The sequence below is a fragment of the Periplaneta americana genome, chromosome 4, assembly GCF_040183065.1.
Source record: "Periplaneta americana isolate PAMFEO1 chromosome 4, P.americana_PAMFEO1_priV1, whole genome shotgun sequence".
Taxonomy (NCBI): domain Eukaryota; kingdom Metazoa; phylum Arthropoda; class Insecta; order Blattodea; family Blattidae; genus Periplaneta; species Periplaneta americana.
The window spans coordinates 119,756,817-119,780,188 of NC_091120.1; the positions used below are offsets into that span (position 1 = coordinate 119,756,817).

Genomic DNA, 23,372 nt, shown 5'->3' on the forward strand with positions numbered 1-23,372 from the left:
TGGAACCTCTCCCATTATTTCATAGATTTGCCGATAGTTTAATATTATCATTAAACTGGACAAGTGGGAGATTGTAAGCTACTTCTTTCACAGTGACAATGTCATTCATTACACTGAAGTCTCTTACAGCTTCCGCAATGCTAATGGTGATGTAATTCGTGATTTATTTTTGCTTTGGCTGTAGTGAATGACAAAAGGGCAATTTTTCCTATTAAGTTATCCACGAAATCACGGAAGTCATAATTAGCTATAGAGAGTCTCTAACAAGCAGTGCAAAAGCAACTAAATTTCTGTATTTTCAATCGTTCGCTTTAGCAGAATGCAGAATAGTAGCTGGTTACCTAAATTAGAAAAATGCGTTTATTTGATTGATTTTTCCTTGCGAGTTATTTTAACAAAGATCTTGGAACCAATATAAATATTTAACAAAGGGCTTGCGCGAGCCTTTGCGAGTGCCCTCCAGCACATCCCTGGCTGTGGTACAATGTTGGTGACTTCAGAACGGTGGGGGGGGGGGATAGTAACTGAATAGTATGGAATTGTGCCACATAGTTTCATTTTAATATTAGACAGGTTTTCTAAAATGTACCTTGTTTGCAGTTTACTTTTTGTATTTATTCAGTGCTAACATATATTTTTTTAAATTTCTTTTGAGATTTAGGAAGCCAAAGCCTCTCCCTGACCTACCCACTTGCTTACGCCCATGAAAGCATTGTAAAAGGATAAGATATGACGACTTCATAGAAGTGTAGACAAAGTCTAAGAAATTATTTAAAGTAGTTTTATCGGTACCTATATAAACAAGCTCAAATTTTCTCCCCCCCCCACCCACGATATTGAAAGGCTAGATCCACCTATGAAATTAGTATGCCCCTTATGTGACAAATCATGCAATAATAGTTTATTTTAAATATTTGAAAACTTTGTATTATTACGAAGGACATCAATAGCTTATGATATATAATAAACTAAATTGATTTATTTATCATGATTAATTTTTGTGATGGTTTAGCTTGCATATACACATTCCACTTCTGGTGGAAATATTTTATGAAGAGTATAGCCCTTTTTAATACATTTTCTTACAGATTTAATAATATTAATATCGTGAAATATCACATTCTCGGCTCTGATCGAAACCGTGCTCTGTGCTCTGCTTTAGGGAACAGACTTAGTTGATATTTTTGTAACCAGATGGTGAAACACATTAGTAATGCCGCGCTATCTCGTGGATCGGTTGAACACTACGTAATGACATTATTATAACTACATAGTTTCTTTTGCAGAAGTTACATCCAGACGAAAGTAACAGTGTAACAGCGAGTAACTAGTTATTTCGTGTCCAAATTATTTTTGTAACCGTTACAATTAAGTAACTGTTGCAAAGTAACTGCTACGTTATTTTTCGCCCATCCCTACTCGAAATTGAATCTAAATTAATAGATTAAAAGTTCTTCGCTGTACTGTATACATTTTGGTGCCATTTAAACAAGCTTAAATTATTGTAGCACAACTAACAACTGTATGAATGCGACCTTAAAACACGACTACACAACTGTACGAATGTGAACTTAAAACACGACTGATACGTCCGCCTCGCGGATAACTTGGTCTACTGCATGCACTACCTATACCAGTGATTTTCAAACTTTTTAAGTCCGTGACCCACCTTGAATGATATCAAACTTCACGCGACCAATACGTTAAATCAGTAGCCTACACTCTAATCAGTAATCACTGATGAAAAAGTGAATACTGTATGATGTTATGTTAATACAAAATACTTTATTGCTCTACTTGAGCACATGTTGAAATTTTGTAAAAATATTTTGTACTCAACAAACTAATGTGATGGATGGGCCTGTCGTGTCTGCATAAGCTGGTGTATGTTGGGTTCAAGTGCAGTTAACTTGAGTCGTAAATCAGAACGTGCATCAAGTCTACTTCTGTACTTCCTTTTCACTTGAACTAAAGAGGAAAATCCTTTTTCACAAAAATATGATGTTGCGAACAGGATGAGCAACTTTAATACCCCATTAGAAAATTCAGGATATTCACGCCTTAATGGCATCCAAAAAGTTGTTATATCTGAGTGTAAAAATTTATTTTGAATATCAGAATCACAGCTAATATCACACAACTGTTCTCTTAGTTTCACTGACAAATTTGAAATTTCGAAATATAGGATTGGGTCTCGAATCAAATTATTGAATTCATTGTAATTTTATGGAAAATAACTTTCAATCTCATTATTGAGAGCAGAGAGATGGGATACTACAGAATCACGAAAATCATAAGATAAGGAAAAATGATTCTCACTTAAAAAATAATCTAAGTTTGGAATGACAGAAAAATTATTACTTTTGTCGTAGCCTACTCTAACCACAGATTGATCTTTTTCTGGAATGACTTGACCTTAGCATAAGCTTTGAACACAGTGAAGGGACAAATTGAGTTCATTTAGTTTGGAAAATATGTCTGCCATATAAGCCAATGTGGTCAGACAATGTTATCTAAAAACAAACAAAGGCACGTACTCATTCTTACAGTCATTGAAAAATAGTAAAACTTCTTGCCTAAGCTCGAAAAGTCTTACAAGGACTTTACCTCTTGAAAGCCAGCGCACTTCTATGTGAAGCAGAAGATGCTTATGGTCACCACCAATTTCGTCGCAAATCACAGTAAAAAGTCTCGCATTCAATGGGTGAGCATTTATAAAGTTTATCACTTTAACTGCTTGTTAATTGTTTTCATATCACTGGGCATGGTCTTACTAGCTAAAGCTTCCTTGTGAATAAAGCAGTAAGGCCTATACTCAAATCCCATCTGGTGCCACTTTACGAACACGCGCAAAAACACCACTATGCCGACCACACATTACTCGACACCCGTCGGAAGTTAGCCCAATACATTTTTTTCCAATCAAAGCTATGCTTAATCACATATGAATTAAGAACTTCGAAAATAGGCTACATTCTGTTTTTGTATGCGTGGATAAGTTTTCACAGAAAAGAAAATCTTCGTTGACGGTACCTGTTATTCATATCTAATGAAACGAAATGAGATGAATTAACGAGATAAATTGATTCATCAATTTGTAACGCAAAAAATCTACTGTCTTTTATTCTCATGATCAATTGATTTTCTACGTCACTAACTATTTCATTGATATGGCGGTGCACTGTATTGTTAGACATGGGAATTAAATCTAATTTCTTTGGTTCTTTTTCACCGAACATAACTTTAATAATATCCAGGAAACCACAGGAAGGATCAGTTCCCCACCTATAGAATGAGGTTTTTCAGCTTTAGCAATACAGAAACTAGCCAAATATGATGATTCAAAAACCTTTGAATTTAGTGATTCTACTTTAGATAGGCCTAGAAGGGTGCGAAATCGTTAAAAGTTCGTGGGAGGAAAATAATTTTTAACTTTACATTACGTACTGTATAATGGTTTGGGAAGTTGCAAGTACATGTGGTTTTGAAATACATGCAATGAAAACATTGCCATTTTAAAAGAAAAGTAGGTGTTAAAATATGTCAAATAAAAGTAAGCTTACCTTAAAGAAAAATTTTGAGGTGGTACTGTACCTTCCTCCTTTCCTTTAGCGAGTAAGAGTGATCTGCCGAATGATGTCCGTCTACCTGCGACGGTAAAGGCATCCCACAAATTCAATGGCGGCCCATTAAATTTAATTGTCATTAGAGACTGTAAAGTTTTCACCAACAAACGATTTCTTTCGGCAGTTTTGATGCTATGAGCAACGCTGAAACCTCTTTCACACGCGGCAGTTGACAGTGGCACTGAACGGAATTTCCTGATTAATTTTTTCAGAATAGGCAAAGCATTTAAGGTTAGAGAGCCTGACTTGTACTCTCTCCAATGTGACACAGCAGTGTCAGCTACTTTATATACCGTAATTTCTCATAACTATGGTCCAGGCACCCAACTATGGTCCAAAACGCATTATGTACTACTTAGTCCCCCAAGAGTTCGGTGTTTGCCATTTAAGGCGGCATTGTGATGGAATTATGTTCCCCATAGATGCTTCTATCTACCATTACACGTGGCAATGATATGGATGCTTAACAAGGTCAGTGTGCATCGTTCTATTGAATGTGTGAAGACACTAAATCATTCAGTTTGTGATTGTCTGTTTTATTAAGCTCTCCTCTGTAGAACTGGTATGCTATAGATATATATGTTCCTTTGTACAATTAAACCTGGCTATATAGTGTTTACTTTCACGTAATAATTACACTGGCAGAGGTTAAGGACTCTGCGTGAAAAATGTTTAACCTCAAGGCTAGAAGTCAGTCCTCAACTATGTACCACAATTTTTCGTGGACCATAGTTGTATTTCATTTTGAAATATTTGTTTCAATAAAATATGATCAATGTGATTATTTACTTCTGCAAATACGGTATCTCAGTATATTCTACAACACCATTTAACATTATAGTCAAGTAAATAAAGAAACAGGCTGTTCCAGCATCAATGGTACTAGCGTGAATGATGGTTCGGTAAAACGAAAACTTCAGGGTAGAAGGAAAACAACCGTCCCTGTGAGTGACTATGAGAGCGATGAAATTGAATTGGATACAGATTATGATTCAATTTCAGAATTACAAGAGAAGTGGAGATTCAAAGGATCGAAATAAGCCGAATGAATCTAGTTCTCAGTGCGATAAATAAACATTATCAGTGAATTTATTTGCATAATATTTTGCTAAGAATGTGTTAGTTTATTTTTATACCGTATGATACCGTACTTTTGTTCTTTGATATACACGCACCTGCAAAAAAACCGGGCCAACTACATTTTCTTTAAAATGTTTGAAAATTGTAGGATTTTAAAAAATAATTGTAGGTATGCTGAGGTTCATTTAGTTATTCATTTATTTTGTGATACGTAACATTGTAATACTGAATACCTAATAGCCAGCAATGATCTGAAAAGAAGATTAGTTCTTCTTGTAATATTGTGTGTAAACTTCTCGGACTCATTTCGAGCTAAGCTGAAGATGTCTACAGACTGGTAAGCTCTTTTGAGACAGTATTGGAGTACTTCATTGTATAGAAATGTCACTAAGTCCTACCGATTCAGCAAAAGTGGTTGCATTGATAGAAAGTGGGGATAGTCAGCGTTATGTGGCTGCAGTTCTTGGGATTCCTCGATCGACCGTACAACGAGTGTACCATCGCTTTAAAGAGACAGGAGGTTATTCCAGGAGACCCGGTTCAGGGAGAAAACGAGTAACGTCGGCTCGTGACGACCATTTTATTGTCCTGAACACATAAAGAAATCGCCATTCCACAGCTATTGAGACCAGAAGAGCCTTCCAGAAAATAAGACAAGTCAACGTGAGTGAGAGAACTGTAAGAGGATGTCTGGATGAATGTGGGCTGATTCCAGAAGACCAGCTAAAGTCCCAGAATTGCGCCAGCAACATCATGTTGAACGATTACGTTTTGCTCACAATCATGCTAATTGGAACCTGGAGGAGTGGCGACGAGTGCTCTTCACAGATGAATCGAGATTTAGTTTACAGATGGACGTGAAAGGGTGTGGAGAAAAGAAGGAGAATGTTTTTCTTTATGTTCCTTCAGTTCACGTGTCAGTTTCCAAGGTGGATCAGTAATGGTATGGGGTGGCATTTCGTAAGAAGCTCACACAGAACTTGTTTTCATTAATGGAGGTGCTTTGACTGCTCCAAGATACATCGAAGAAGGTCTGATTTAACATATGGTACCATATGCCCCACTTATTGGTGAAACGTTCCTGTTAATGCATCACAATGCACGCCCTCATGCTACAAGAATGGTGAATGAGTTCCTTCACGACCTTGGATTGAATAGGATGGCATGGCCAGCAAGAAGTCCTGATATAAACCCTATTGAATATGTGTGGGGACTGCTAGGGAAGCAAGTTAGAAGCCGCCTAACTCCTCACAGCAACTTATAGCAGCTCCGAAATGTTGTAAGTAAAGAATGGAATAGAATCGACATCCAGAATCTGATCGAAGGGTTGAATCGGCGAATGGTAACAGTCATAAGTCACGGGGAGGCAATACCCGCTATTACCAACATCTTGGTGGCCACAAAATCAGTTGAACATTTGGAAGAAAATTTTGATATAATTTGTAAGTTTTTACCTTTTAATTATATCCATTGTTTGGCGTTGAAAATAATAACGCAAGTGATAATGAATAAGTTTTTTTTTTCTGGGAAGCAATGTTTTCTTCATTTTTCATAAAGGATTTTCTGATTTTCACCTCATAAAAAATTGCCGGTGAGTGTAGTTGTTCATTATTGCAGAAAATTGTCTTTCAGATTTCACTTGTTTATTGAGTGTTTATGTAATGTGTACTAATAAAAATAATCCATGTACTTTTCATTTATTTTTAATATTTCTATGCTAGATTTTGTTTCTATCCTTAAATTATAAACTCAATATATTGATTTACAAATAATTACAGCTCCAGCTATAGTCCATTCATATGAGTGGGCCATAGTTGGGCAACTCAGAATACAACTATATACCAATGCTTATTATTTTTTAACACTTGTAATTAAATAATTTCAAACACATATGTCAATGTTTATTTAATATAAACACTCACTTAATCTGGATGAATAATACTGAATATACAAAGAGAAATGTGACAAATATGGACCATAGTTAGAGGAAACTACGGTACGTCAGAATTAACGTACAAACCGCTTTTACCGCTAATTTTATTTTCTTCAAAAGCTGAGAAACACTTTATCACTTCACTTGAAGGAAACCACCTTTCAAGTTCATTTATTAAACCTTGAATTATTTGTCCTTTTATTTTGCCAAACTCTCTGTTTTCACCTTCCTCTTTAGGTTGAAGTTTACAGTATGTTAAGTAATTTTCTTTGCAAAGACTCAAATAAAGATTATCCTTAACACGCATTTCTTTAAGAGTTTGTGTTGCGGAATTAATTTCATTTTCTATTTCACTGTAAGAAACAAACTCTTTTTGCATTGTTGTACTAATTAGAGACAGAACACATGATATATCTAGTAAGAAACCCGCAATAGAATTTTTTTTCTCAGTGAAAGCTTTTTATAAAGCCCTGCCAATTTACAACGATCTCCATTTAATAATTCACGGCTTTCATATTCTAAGTTTAGGAACTGCATGATACAACGAAAATCTTTGAACACTGTCAACAAAGCATACTTCTCACTAGAAATCCAACGAATATGAAACAGCTTTTTAACTTTCAGATAACTCGTGATGCCTACGTATAGCCGCCGCAATGTTTTTAAGTTTTGCAACTGTATGTGGTTTACTGAAAATTTTATAAAGTTCATCTAGCAAGCATTCAAAGTTATGAACAGCATTGACGTCACTAAAAACTTGTTCAGAAACAAGGTCCATGCTTTGAGCCATACAATGTACACTAATCAGGTGTGGAGATACAGTATGTTTCTCCTAATTCTAGCTGCAACACCTTTTTTACCAGTAAACACTACCGCTCCATCTGAACCAAATCCTACAAGCTTTTCTTTAAGCATTTCCACACCTATGCCGTCTTCTGAGAAAGCTTGGATAATTTTTTCTTCAAGGCACTTTGCATCAGCATTTTCCACTGGTACTAGTTTATAGAAACAGCAGCATGCGTTATTTTGTTAGTTCACATACGTAACATATAAAATTAAGTGTTTTTCAGAAAACCTGTCGGTTGACTCATCCACAGAAGTGGAAAAAAGTCAGTCGATTAAAAAAAAAATTAACCAATTTTAAAAGTAATTGTTCAGCAATAAAATTAGTCATTGTTGCTGCGGTCTTATCTATATGAAGATGTGTTCCCATATCGATGCCATTCGCAATTTGTAGCTGTATAAGTTCTGGATGGTCACGAAAACTCCACTCTTTTTTGCGGCCACATAAACTGATTGTAACACCGTAACAGTTGCATCTAATTTTTCCTTTTGATTTTTTAAGTATAGCTCACGAACATTAACTGTACATGTTTCTAGGATCTGATTTTTGCATATATTTTCCTGCTGCACACAATCCGAATGAATAACACTTTTTTCATGTTTATATATGGCGTCAAGGTTCTTCTTCTTATTCTTCTTTGCTATACCGTCTCCTGACCAAGGTAAATCATTAGATGAAGTTCCAATTGTTTTATACACTTGCTGAGAATATTTAGCGCAAGCACTGCACATCACTAGTCCATCTTTTTCGTTAGTAGTAGTAGTAGTAGTAGTAGTAGTAGTAGTAGTAGTAGTAGTAGCAGTAGCAGTAGCAGTAGCAGTAGCATCAGCAGCAGCAAATATTAACCATGGTCCCTTTTCTGCCAAGACGTTGAAAAGTTATTTCCTATCACACTGTCACTCTTTGAAGACGAAAACTTTATTTCCATCTTCATTAAAAGATAAATACTCCACCTCCGAGATCTCTTCATCACTTCTAGTCATTTTACTTTTGTTTTCCCGGACATTTTCACTTGCCGAATCTTGTAATATCACCGAATCTACTGATGGTATATTAATACGATATTAACATTATCACGTTTAAAGAACTGGGTAATTAATCCATTTTTTGTACGTTTCATTGCGTTCGTATTCAGTTTTCGCTCATCTGTTTCAATAGATAGACTGACAACAATCATTTACAGTTTCTTTCGCTGCTCATTCCAGCTTTCCTCTGTAAATGACAAAGGAACGCTCTTCACTGTTGACCACTTTTCTAGCAGATGTTTTTGTAATAAACTAATTACAATCCACAGCCACAGGACGGTGTTATTGTCGTCGGCTCATTATAACTCAAAGCCTTCCGTTTAACATTGTCGTCGTCTCAAAGTCTTCTGCTTTCTTGGACAATGCCTGTGTTCGATTGACTGGGGCTAGTATATACATTCAGAGCAAAGCGAATTCAATATTCCTATCGATTGTTGCTGATATTTTAATTGATATTCATAAAGTTTAATGCGTTATTTTTAGTCATCTAATGAAAAATTATTTTTGAAACGAAAATATTTTAGTAATATATGTTTCGCTGTTTGTCTCGTTATAATACCCCCCGGGATGTTTCACTGGAAGGAAATTCTTGGGATAAAATCATTGGTGGGGGGGGGAATTCTACCCAATACCCCCCATCCCGGGATTTCGCACCCTGCTACAACAGATTTTTCCCGTTTAAATCGCATTAATGCGCGAGCGAAATATTCTTCACTTTTATTTTTAACGTCTGAATGTTTTGTTTCTAAGTGCTTTCGTCATTTATTTCGTTTCATGAAAGCATTGAGAGAACTTCGTAACATAATACACACTGAGGTCTGGGTTCGTGTTCGTCTTGATCACCACATCACTAAGTATCAACCTCACATAGTTCGCGTCATATTTACGCTGATTTGCTTCTTTCTTTTCGCGTCAATCGCCGAACTAGTCATACTTATGTCAGAGCTCGAAGCAGAGACACTTGATTCACTATCACTCCCGGGATTGTTAGTTTCACTTGAATGTACTTTTCTTTTTAATGTTCCCGATTTAAGCCTCGCATACATCGTTAAGTATTAATACGGAAACACACTCACTAAATATTGAACGAAGCATGACTGAAGACTGTGAATAATAGAAAATTTTTTATTATTGACAGTCGGAAACAAAAGAGACTGGCCCGAAGAAATTATTTTGATATCTGTCCTGACAACAAACAGTTATTCACAAATCTGAATGTCGGTAGAACATAATTATGACTCCATGACCGCATGTCAACTTCTTTGAGGTAGCTTCAAAGGCTGCCACCTGTCAGCCATCATAGCGGTTTTCTTTTGTTGTGAAAACTAACTAATTTTATATAAAATCACAAGCACAAGAAGAAAGACACTATTGAGGAAAAATTTAATTTTATTAGCAGTAACGTTTTATTTCCCACTATTAGATTTATATTCAAGCTGATTAAAACTTATTGTTGACTTTTGTCAACTACAATTTATTACATAATACAAATACACTGCTACCGATCTCAAATAAATTAAGAGCGAATGCACTCATATCTCCCAATGTTGCAGGTGTAGGCTACTGTATAGTTTTGTTTTCAGTCCAGCGTTCACTGAAAGCAGACAGGTTTACTACTCCCTGTTCACTTCAAGCTGAGAAGTTAATTGAATGTTTATAATGATAACTTTTAGAGAATATTTCTGTACCTGAGAGCCAGAGTGGCGTAAGTCCACTTTATTTGAAAATTATATTATTACACATTGGAAGTGCTCTTATTGCGATGCATGAGTGCCACAATGCAACAAGTCTCTAATAATAGTAATAAACGAAATAAACAAGATTACAATGATGTAAGTCCAACTACTTTAGAACCAAATTGAAGTAAGTCCACTTACTACTATTTGGCTCTAATAATTTTTACAGGGAGAAAATGTAAGTCCACATAAGCTATTTTAGCTCTTAGGTTTTGGCTAAAATGTACATAACGCATAACTGAAACTATGCGAAATCAAATTCATAAGGAATATTGGAGTGAAAACAGGTCCTGGGATTCAAAATGTCAATTTATATCATCATGTGTCACGAGTAAACCAGTACAACGGAGCAGACCAAGGGACTCAACAAGGGCAAATGTGAGGACACAAAGTAATGTGTATTCTTTTACAATAGAAACTGCAAAAGAATCAGTATGTAAGGTATTCTTTCTGAATACTTTAGCCATCTCAGAATCCTTTATGAGAGTAGCATTGGTGAAAACTTCGGAAGTTGGAATGGTGAAACCTGATAAACGTGGCAGACACTCTTCATTTAGTAAAACCCCTGATTGCATTATTGAGCAAATAAAAGCCCACATTAGAATATATCTCTTATGAAAGCCATTATAGTCGAGAACTAACAAAGAAAAAATATTTGGGCAGTCATCTTAATATAAGTTATCTAAAATGTATGCACTTTACTTGATGAATGTAAAGCTTCCGGAGTTAAAGAAGCGAAGTAATGGCTATTTAGGCGTATCTTTAATGAAGATTTCAATTTAGATTTCCACCAACCATATGCTGATACATTTGATACATGCGATCGTTACTGTATACAGTTGCATGATGCTTCAACAGAAGAAGAGATTAAATCCATAAAAGAAAAAACAAGATATGCATATGGAAGAGGGAAATATGAGGTACTCCTTGAAAAAGGTGGATAAGGAAACTGCAAAAAACAATGACAAACACATAGTTATAATGGCTGATCTGCAAAAGTGCTTGCTCACTCCATACCTCACAAATTCACAAAGTTTTTACCTCAGAAAACTATGGACACTAAATTATACAGTACATGGCCCAATTTCAGGAAAGTCTTGGTGTATGCTATGGGATGAAGTGACTGGAGGGCGAGGTGGAAATGAAATGGCGTCTTGTTTCTTAGTCTGGGCAAATGGAAGCATAAAAGATAATGAAACAGAAGTCTTAACTGTTTGGACCGATAATTGTGCAGGGCAAAACAGAAATTTAATTATGGTAATTATGTAAATGTGGCTCCTTAACAAGAATAGTAGACAGAAAGAAATTAACCATAAATTTCTCATGGGAGGTCATACTCACATGGAGGTCGATGGAGACCACAGTATAATTGGAAGGTCAAAGAAGAGACTTTCGGGTATGTCTATATTCACATGCAATGACTGGGCGAACTTTATATTGAAATGTAACAAGTCACCTTTTATTGTGAAGAGAATTCAGTTGAATAATTTTAAGAATTTCCACTCATTGATGAATTCCACTTCCACTCCGCTTATTTCTAGGAACAAAACTCTCAGAATAAAGCATTTTTAATTTCCTCAGCAGTGTAGCTTCAGTTACAAAAAATTCTGATGGAATTCTTTTCTACAAAATCGAATTTGGAGGATACTTTCAATCAGTACATTTGAGATGAAATACAAGGAAACTATTAGAATCCCCCATAATTGAACTCCCACAATTGAGGATTTTCAAAAAGAAAATTGGCACAATAAAATACAGAGATTTGATGATTCTTGTGCAGTGGATTCCAGAGGAATGTAAAGCGTACTTGAGGGACTTGCCACATGCTGAAGGAGAAGAAGACTTCCCGTACTGAAGAACAGTTCAAGTGGACTTTGAAACCTATACAGTTTGTATTTATTTAATTTCACTGTTTTATTAATGTACAATTAAAATGGCTATTACATCACATATAATTTAAATAACATTTTGTTTTTAATAGCTTTAAGGTTTAGATAATGTTGGGTATATTGTTAATTAAAATAGCCTTATTAATATAACATGAGATTTCTGTCACTTGCAACAGCTACTATACGTGTGTAAGACATAAAAAATAAGTGTAGCCTAAGTGAAACCCATAAGACTGAATTTGAATGTCTATTATATTCAACTACTGTTATTTGTATTTTGATACATGAAGAAGAATTTAAAATATGACTATTTTGTATGTGAATAATAAAATGTAAGTCCAGAAAGTATTACTTATATTTAGAGCTAAAATAACGCAAGTCCATTTAATTCCATTGTAACAAACCGATGGAAAATAAAAGGTGTTGATCATGTAAAGAGTAAGTAGTAGCCTATACAACATAAATGTGAGATTCATAAGAAACGAATAAGAGTGCAAAAATAACAAAAAATATGAGAATTTTTTTGTTTTTAGGCTCTCCTGTAAAATTATTGTCTTGTGACTTGCGTCACTCTAGCTCTCAGGTACAGATTTCTTAAAATGTTTTATAGATCTGACGGGTCGTTCTGCGACCCACGGAAACACGACCCAGAGTTTGACAAACGCTGATCCATACAGTGAAGTCAAAACAGCAAAAACAGTATGTTTCACGTCGGAGATCATCCCATCTAGCGAGTATACCGCGACACGTCAACCGGCTGTCGCAGTATCGGTTGCCGCCGCGCAGGGCGCATGCATACAATGCGAGGAAATGCTATAGTTGGGAAAAACCTCGGAAAACTTCAAACAATGTAATCTTATGGGTTAGGAGTGAAGATCATTTTTACAGCTTATGCAACTATGTTCAGAGCATGACGCAATAATCTTCATTGCAAGCGTATGACGTCGCCCAAAGATGAATAGACTATGTCTACATGAAACTAAAACCATCTTCACGTTGCATTTGGAAACTTTTCGCATTTATAACGACTGCGAAACTCTACCATCTCTAATAATTATTATTCTTGAGGTCAAGAAGATCCCAGGTAAGTAGCATGAAATTCTAGAGCAGCTAAGTTCTAAGGGTTAATAAGTTGTAAAATTTCAACAAAATTCGCTTTATAATTATATATCATTATCGTCATCCGAAACAGTTTCGCGATGACCTCTAATCCAGTCGCGGTTCATAAACATTTAATGCCTAATGCCAGATATAAGGAATAAACAGTAACATTATTGACATTGTTATTATTATTATTATTATTATTATTATTATTATTATTATCAAACTCACCAAAATGTATACAACTGTTTTCAAAATCCAGATAAATTAGAGAAAAAAATGCGAGCTTGTCGGTTAATAGACAGGCTTTCCATCAATAATGTAAGCAAATAGTAGAATGAGTTGAAACATCAGTCGTATGGTCAACAATGATAGAAACATAGTCTACAATCATTAGTCCTTTTTACTTCTACATGGTACACTTTTAACTTGCAACCAAGCAACTTATTTTTCATTTTAAAAGTACTCTTAAATGCTGTTGACTTGGTTAAGTGCCTTTTTAATTTTTAAAATCTTTATCTAACTCAGAACTGAAATGAACTGAACTAATTCATGACACATACCCCTATATGAGTCGTCGGATTAATCGTACCTTCTTAATGCTATGTAAATCAACCGCCGCATAAAATGTTATACAATTTATTATTACATTTAGGATATACCTACTTGTTTTCCTCAACTTGCTCGTTGTATTTTGCAATAGCGAGTCTGTAATGTAAGTGTAATTAAATTTCAATATTCACTTTAGCCAGCATAGACAGACTGAATACGTTATTTATATGAATCTTTGGTTTTTTATGAGTTTTATTTTATACCTTATATCTTAGACTATACTAGTCGTCAGCACTCGCTGAAATGGGTAGAGTGCATGGAGGGTAAGGAACTACGCTCCGTCGTGCAGAAGGGATAGAGAGACAGCATGCCCGCCAGCAGCCACGAATGCACGATAAGGCAGTGTCTTGTCCGCGGGTAAGAGACACTAGCCCGATAGTGATCGCTGCCTTAGACCTAAGTGTAGTAAATCTGTAACACCCATTTTTAACTAGTAATGTTCACCTCAGGACAAAACACAAGGAAAACAGAAGAACGAATTCTCCATATCTCATCCATACAACCAGTTGTTTTTATAATAAACACCCAAGTTGAATTTGCCAGATCTGTTAACTTAGCCGTTTTTGGTGAATATTTAAATGCCATGTAAGTAAATTATTGAACACGAAGTTAGTTTTAATATGTTAATATTGAAAGCGGAGATTTTAATAAAGTGATAACTGAATTAATTTCTTCATAATATTACATAACACGATAAAACTTCACAGGTTTACAGTTTCGCATTACAGTTAGAAATATATTGAAAGAAAAGCATTGTTAAACAAAATATTTTATGAAACCGAAAGTGATTTTATCTTATGTTTGCATCATTCCCTCTAAGAAACGTATTCCGACAAAGCAGGAGGACAGACAAGAGTGCGAGGAGTAAGGAATTGAGATAGTGAATGGAATTGTATACAGCTACACAAGCATTTAAAAACGAGAGCGGTAAACTGTGCCTGACGCGTTTCAGATCGTGAAATGGACGTGAGAAGATGAACATTGCGCGCATCCCATTACATTTCTTATGGGATGTAGTACCTGTCACAGATCCATGCTGCAAACACTCGTTATGAGGTTGACGCCAACGATAATATTAGCGATAGAGTTTTTACTTTTTAACTTTGCTCTAGAGTATGCCATTAGGAAAGTCCAGGATAACAGAGAGGGTTTGGAATTGAACGGGTTACATCAGCTGCTTCTCTATTAGGATGACGTGAATATGTTAGGAGAAAATCCACAAACGATTAGGGAAAATGCGGGAATTTTACTTGGAGCAAGTAAAGAAATAGGCTTGGAAGTAAACCCCGAAAAGACAAAGTATATGATTATGTCTCGTGACCAGAATATTGTACGAAATGGAAATATAAAAATTGGAAATTTATCCTTTGAAGTGGTGAAAAAATTCAAATACCTGTCAGCAACAGTAACAAATATAAATGATTCTCGGGAGGAAATTAAACACAGAATAAATGTAGGAAATGCGTGTTATTATTCGGTTGAGAAGCTTTTATCATCCAGTGTGTTGTCAAAAAAATCTGAAAGTTAGAAATTTATAAAATAGTTATATTACCGGTTGTTCTATATGGTTGTGAAACTTGGACTCTCACTTTGAGAAAGGAACATAGGTTAAGGGTGGTTGAGAATAAGGTGCTTAGGAAAATATTTGGGGCTAAGAGGGATGAAGTTACAGGAGAATGGAGAAAGTTACACAACACAGAACTGCACGCATTGTATTCTTCACGTGACATACAGTAATTAGGAACATTAAATCCAGACGTTTGAGATGGGCAGGGCATGTAGCACGTATGGGCGAATCCAGAAATTCATGTAGAGTGCTAGTTGGAAGGCCGGAGGGAAAAAGACCTTTGGGGAGGCCGAGACGTAGATGGGAAGATAATATTAAAATTGATTTGAGGGAGGTGGGATATGATGATAGAGACTGGATTAATCTTGCTCAGGATAGGGACCAATGGCGGGCTTATGTGAGGGCGGCAATGAATCTCCGGATTCCTTAAAAGCCAGTAGGTAAGTAAGTAAGTAAGAGTTTACAAGTACAACCGTAACTTATTTCTCTTTGGTTTTGCGCGAAAATATGAATTCTCCTTTTCTCTCATGTTCTGGTAATGCCATTGCACGATGACACTGCCTAGAGCCGCCCCTGCTCTGAGCCCAATGTCTTGTCGAGCGCAAAGTAACGCGAACCGGGCCATTGTTGGCACAGCTGAGCGGTTACGCAATAATAATTATTATGTCATCTTTGTATTTCTCGCATAGTTTTGAAATCACTGTGCCGCTACATTGACTTTCCAGAAAACTGTTCCATTTTACTATTGAATATTTATGACATTCACTATCAACAAGCTTTGCAAGTTGCTATTTCTTTTCTAATTGCAAAATCTAGATGTAGTGGAAACATGTTCAGCATTGCGTGAATCAGACTGAACGAAATAGCAGCAAGGAAAACAGAAAACTGCATATTCAGATTATTCAATGAATTTATACCTATCAAATCGTTTACTGTTAAAACTTCTGTTCTTATTATACAATAACGTTTGTTTGTAAACTGACACGTGGTTTGCATGCACCACCGTAGGTCGATGCACGGATATTAAATGATTCGTCTATATTAGAAACGTTTGCACTCACCTTTACGTCACGGAGTTGGGGGGGATATCGATGCATTTATACCACATGGAGGTTTGTCTGCATTAGAAACATTTGAACTTGCATTTAAGTCACAAAGTTGAGGAGAGAGTTAGACACATTTCTGTTCACTGGGTTCACGAACACTTTCTTCGCACTTGCGCATATCACGGGGAAAAATACTTCAAAATACTACATTATTTACACAAAACGCAACTAATATAAGAACACTAATCATTTGCTACTGAAAACTGTTGCGAAAGCGAAACGACGAATTCTTTCTCTGATTGTTAGAGAAACCGACAGTCGACACTGTCAGATATTTTGAATGCAGACAGCATTGGTGGTTGTATAGAACTATCTACAAATGTTGATTGTGGCATGCATGAACTGAATGTCCTATGCTTGTTAAAAGTATTACGGTTAAACTTTATTTCATTTGTTATATTTTTAAACAGAATAAATAAACTATGTTAAAAATAGCATATTATCTTAATTCCAAAACCTCGCAATTCGCTCGGATGTCGATTTTCACTTTTTGCTTGTTTTTGATAATGTATTCACAAATCCATTTGACAAAACAATGAAGCTTAATTTAAAATACTAGCGCTGATATTGGGCTACTACGAAACAGTTAATTTCTTTCTCTGTGAATACACTTTCAAAACGCGTAAGTAAAAATCGACATCCGAGCTAGTTACGAGTTTTTGGTGTTAAGGTAACGATATAATAAATACAACATATTTCACTCCTAGCCGTCATTTATCACTGATTCCCTTTTTTTTAATTGGCTAATAAAAAATTAACTTCAGTCGAATACATAAGAAACCAATGCTAGGGTATGACCTAGGATGTTGTGAAATAATACTGCGTAATTCTAATTAGGAGAGAACCTTGGAATTTCCCGCCAAGCTTCTGCGACTAGGCAGGTTAATCGGTTATCGCACTTATTGCGTTATCGGAATGATGTCATGTGCGTGGATGGTGAATCCCTGAGTTCCAAGCTGCAGTGTGCAAGTTATGCAACACGCGTTGGTTCAATAATGTGTGTGTGATTGCTCGCATTCTTACACAAATGCGTAAATGAGTTTGGAAATAATATTTTCAGTGAGGACGGCAGTGTCTTATTTTGTTTGGTGTGTGAAAAGAGTATTTCTGCGAAGAAAAAATATGACATTGTGCAGCATATTAATGTAACGCAGCATAAGAAGAGGTTTAAGAATAAATCCAAGTTAAACCAGCAACTGATTGAAAGCTATGTGGATGAACAATCGAGTTCTACTGAAACATTTTTTAAAGACTTGTATTCAGTATTAGCGGGTTACGACAGTCCGTTTTGGAAATTGAATTATGTGAAAAATACACAAACAAAAGGATGCCGGACGAATCTACATTGCACAAAAACTATATACAAAAGTGTTTTCAAGAAGTAATTTGTAATATTCGGGATAAACTGAAGCACGAAAACATATAGAAGTCTATTGATGAAATCACAGATGCATCGGGACAGTGCGTATGTAGTGCTGTAGTTGGTGCTATGAACGCAGGCAGCAGATCATTTCTTCTTAATATACAAATACTTGACCGAGTAAATCATTCCACTGTTGCAAAATTTTTCAATGACTCGTTACTTTTCTTGTGGCCAGAAGGGGTTCGGTATAACAATGTATTGTTATTTCTCAGTGATGCTGCTCCATATATTGTTAAAACGGGAGCTGGATTAAAAGTTCTTTACCCTAAATTAGTTCTCTTGACGTGCCTTACTCACAGATTACATCGTGTCGCTGAAATGATAAAAGCCAGTATAAAGACGTGGATTTTCTTGTTTCCAGCATGAAGAACGTGTTTATAAAGTTACCGATTAGAATTTAAAAAATTTCGTGAACTCCTTCCTAATTTGTCTTTACCTTCTTAGCCAGTCTTAACTCGATGGGGTACAAGGTTACAGGCTGTGTTATACTACGCGGAACATTGAAAAATATTTTGTAATATTTTGAATTCCCTAAATGCAGAAGATGCAGTCAGGATTGCTACAGCCCACGAATGTTTTGCTAAAAAACGGCATCCAAGAAAACATTCAGAATATCCATAACCATTTCTCCAAAATAGCCGAAATGTTAAAGCAGTTGGAAGCTCGAAATAATTCCCTGGATCATTCACTTTCTCTGATAGACGAAATTTCGGTAACATTATCTTCAGAATCACATGAGGTTTCAAAAATTGCGTTCGACAAACTCAGTCAGGTATTACAGAAAAATTCCGGTAATAAAACACTGTGTCAAATTTCTAAAAAGCTTTCTGGTGAAGAAACAGATATTGAAGAGGAATTCCCGAAGAAGAACTGTGGTGCTTTTCACATGCGCCAATGATACCATGCGATGCAGAAAGAATATTTTCACTTTACAAATCATTCTTCACTGACAGACGCAGAAGCTTCACACATGAGAATCTCAAGATGACCTTTCTTGTGTACTGCAACAGCCTTCAATAAGATAAGAGTTCTACGAAACAAAAACATTTATCATAATATTTCCGTGTATTCATTTTTTCTTATTTTGATGTTTATTTTTACCACTTTCATGCTTATTTTACTGGTTCCGTGTATTCGGTTTTGCTTATTTTAGTGCTTATTTTCACCATTTTTGTGCTCATTTGCTTTTTATTTAACTGTTTGATTGTGCTTAGAACTCCGGACTTTAGTTATTAGGAAAGATACTTTTTCTATCGTAAATGATGATACTTTTCGTATTACTCGGGGAATTTAGAATCTTACCAATGATGCTTAAACAACCATATTTGCGAAAGACGTTTTATAGTCTAACCTAGACTCATTATGGGCGCTGTTCCTCGACTCAAAATTTAACACTTTCACTCATTTCCATCTTGAGGTCGAGAGACATGTGACTGTGGCTGCAGGATGTTTATATCACGATCTCGCGTGATTTAAAATCAAGGCTTCTAAATTCTCATAGGTTGCATTAGTATCGATCTTGTTGGCGAGTGATCGACGGGGAAAGGAGAGCGATTCTGACATCACAAGATAGCTGAGCGCGCCAAAGCTCAAATGCTTCAAAGCTAGTATCTCGTGTTTTTTCTTGTTTATGTTGTTTTGAATGTATTATGCCAGGTGAAAGGTGTGCTATTGCAGTATGCAACAATTCTAACGATAAAAATAAAGAGTTGTCTTTCTTTACCATTCCTAAAGATTTAGGATTTAGAAAGAAATGAGTGCGTGCAAAAGACAGGATAAATTCAATCCTGATACAAGCAGAGTGTGCTCTGATCATTTTAAAGATGACGATTTTGTTCCTGATTTTCGAGCAGCTTTAATGAAAATAAAGCCGAAACGACCGAGAATGTTAAATCGTGCAGGTAAGTTTAAATAAATCACGTAGGCCTATATAAGTAGCCTACATTAATACCAGCTTCGCATAATAATTAGATTAGGTTCATCTATGTTAACTTTCAAATTATTTTCTTTCTTTTGTAATCTTTGCTGGGTCGTACATTACTCATAATTTAAAAAATAATCATTCTACTTATACTAACAGTCGCATACCAAAGGGATGGAGGGTTAGAAACTGATACCAGTAATGTTTTTTCACTATAATTCCCGTTATATTGATTTTATGTTAACGATTTATGACATTTTGTCCTTATGGCATATTCAGTGGGTTAATCATAAAAGCCTCCAGTGACAATTCATTGTTGATTTATAATGATTATTGCAAATGAACGTGTGGCTGACATTTCATGACCGATACATGCTCCTTTTTCCAAACTTCAGACTGAGAATTAAAAAACATTCAATGTTAGAATTTTTATAAACACAAGACTGGAAAACTAGCAGACGAAAACGGATGGCAGACACTGAGAGCAGACGAGTTGTTAAGAAATACAGAAATATAATGCAGTGACAAATGTAAGTACAGTTTTTATATACACGGTATAAACACTTTCAACGTATTTATATTATGCCATGATACGTACACAATTGGTTTATACCCATTGTAATGTTCTTATCAACGAGTTATGTTACTATAGAGAGGCAGTATACCTTTGATAAGCACTCCCTGTGGAGGCTGACGGTTCTATGGATCGTACCAAAGTAAACATGGCGGCCCATAGAACCGCCAGCCTCCGCAAGGAGTGCTTACTGTTCGTGTGTTACTTCCAGAGTCCGTAGATATACCAGAGTAGCGCAATCACCGATTCGACCGCCATTGTTAGTCCTATTCAACACGCTAGGGATAGGAATATTTAAAGTAAAACTCAGATATTTTTAATTTGAAGGGCAAAAACGTCTAAAGGATCTTCTTGCATTATAACACATTATTGTCAGTCAACATACTGATGTAAAAAAACTTCATTTAATAATGATAATAGCATAAATATACATTTAAGTGATCAATACACTCCTTCATAAACATCACAGTTGTAGGTATTACAGCAACAAGAACTTAATAAATTATAAGTAACAAATTAAAACAACAATGTTTCAAATAAAATAACAATAAATCTAAATATTTCTAACTACATTCCTCGTGCGAACTCTCCGGCTTCCGCATATAAGGGGGCACTATACTAAAATTTCGCGAAGTGCATTAGTATTAAGAGTTCATAACAATGAAATCCGTAACTACCATACTTACGAAGCTATATTCATCAAACTTTCATCACTGATATATCTGCTTAATAGTGACAAGTGTACAAAATTGCATCCGCCTATGATACGTGGTTTGCATTTTATTAATTATTTTATTAAAATATTGAAACGCTTTATATAAAAATGCGCTTGCACTACAATTGACATTATTCTTAAGTGATTTTCACTCATATGGATCCTTACATACATGGAATCAAAGTTTACTGTAGGGTTTGCTGTAAAATTAATCAGTAAATTACTAGAATTTTTTATTATAAAAATAAAAAAATTAATAGCCATAAAATTTCCTAGTAATTTACCCATTCGCTGTACAGAAAATTCCAATAGTAATGTTTGCTCCAATGTATATATAAGTGAATATCAATTAAAAATAATGTAAATTGTGATGCAAGGAACTTTTTGTATAAACCAATACAATATTATTCTATTAAGTTATTAATAAAATGCAAACCACTTATTATAGAGAGATGAAATTTTGTACATGTGTTATTATCAAGCAGATATACTATTGATAAACATTTTGTGAATTTAGTTTTAAAAATATGGAAGTTATTAATTTCAGTATAATGTCTCCAAGGATACACTGACGTGAGGTTTTGTCATTTTTGGTAAAAAAAATCATTTCTTTGATTTTACCTTTAAAAATTCATTTTTGGTCTAAAGATGCCCTCTGCGAATTTTCATGACCATACGACCGGTCTATCAGCTATTTAGGGTCACATTTTTAAAAGGCTGCGGGCTCTGACTGTTAATTTAAATGCTCCGTCCACGCCCTCCACTCTGAATTCTGCGACAATTTTGGAAATTACGCTCTATTTCATACATTATTTATTATATTAGATTTTTGATTGAGCCAGTGTAGCTTCTCGAATTCTCGAAATATTTATTCATAGAATCCAACAGGTGTTAGGCCTATTTGAAAGGCTGCTTTCCTTAAAAAAACATACAGTTACAAAAAAGAGCACAACTCTTGTCTAAAGGAAAATTCCGCTTGTTGCTAGTAGCCATAACAACGTGTTTTCCATGCTTGGTTTTTGTTTGTGATACAAGAAATATTTGCAAGTTTCTAACAGTTTTATTGTCAGTGTTATAATAGTGTCTACAGTCTATAGTGATTTGTAAATAATATTTATCTATTATAGTGTTTTCAGAAGTTTACATAGTTTTTTTAGTCACCTTTATTTACTAGTGTAGGTTAGGTGTGCACAGCGTGGTAGTGTATATAAGGGTAAGTTCTGTATATAATATGCTAGGTCTGTATGTTTCAAAATGCCTAGAAAATAAAAAAGACAGAGACCTGGTTCATTATTATCATTCAAAACTTTGAAGTGAATTTTCTGCACTTTAATTTACTGTAAATTTTGCATTGCTAAAAATGCTACTCTTTCTACAGATTTTGTACTACGTGCATGACTTTTTGTAGAGTTTTTTTAAATTTATTTATTTTATGTCGTTTTAGCTTAGGAAGTCATATCGCGAAACTACATAAACAATTCTTACAGTTTGCATAGAGTTTACTGTATTACAATAATCATTAGAGGTTTTTGAATATGTTCTTAACAAAACTTACTATCAGGATTATACCTAACACTCATATTTTTTGTTGTTGCTGTTGTTTAGTCAAATGTCCGAAGACATGTTTGAATCTCATAAGTACCACCAATAAGGCATCACTCATGAGACAACTAGGCCAGGAGATAATGGGGTAGGGTGGTCAGTTCCTTTCTCCCTCCAATACATACTTCGCCGATTAGCTACATATTCCACTAATCAGACTTCAGATGCATACAAACAATTGTTCTTCCTCTAACACATATCTTCAAGTGAGATGTACTGCCTGATAATATATATGCATGTCAGCCAGAATTTCAATAAAAGGTATTTTTAATACTATTTTTTTACGCTCGATTTTAATTTTTTTCTGTTTTTACACTTTTAGTGCATTAAATATTTTAAATTATTTTTTTTAGTAAAAAAAAAAAAAAAAAAAAAAGGAAAATTGTATAGTAAGTTTTGTTTCTGAAGGTCTGACAAGTAGGTATGTAGACAAAAATTCTGGCCATAATAGTAGCAATTTTTGAAAACCTAAATTTACAGAATTTAAAATTACAAATTAAAAGTACAAAATTTCAGAGATGTACCTAGAATAGTTTAGAAAATTGAAATTTCGCATCAGTCTAACCTTAATAGGGTTTCTAGTTTCTACGGTCTTTGCATTTTCCAATCGAGCCAAAC

At 35.1% G+C, this 23,372-nt stretch overlaps 1 protein-coding gene across 1 annotated transcript in view; it reads right to left on the reverse strand.

Annotated features, from left to right (window-relative positions):
• LOC138698153 (alpha-tocopherol transfer protein-like) overlaps positions 1-23,372 on the reverse strand; it is a 219,993-nt gene that overhangs the window by 73,454 nt on the left and 123,167 nt on the right. The window lies entirely within an intron of this gene.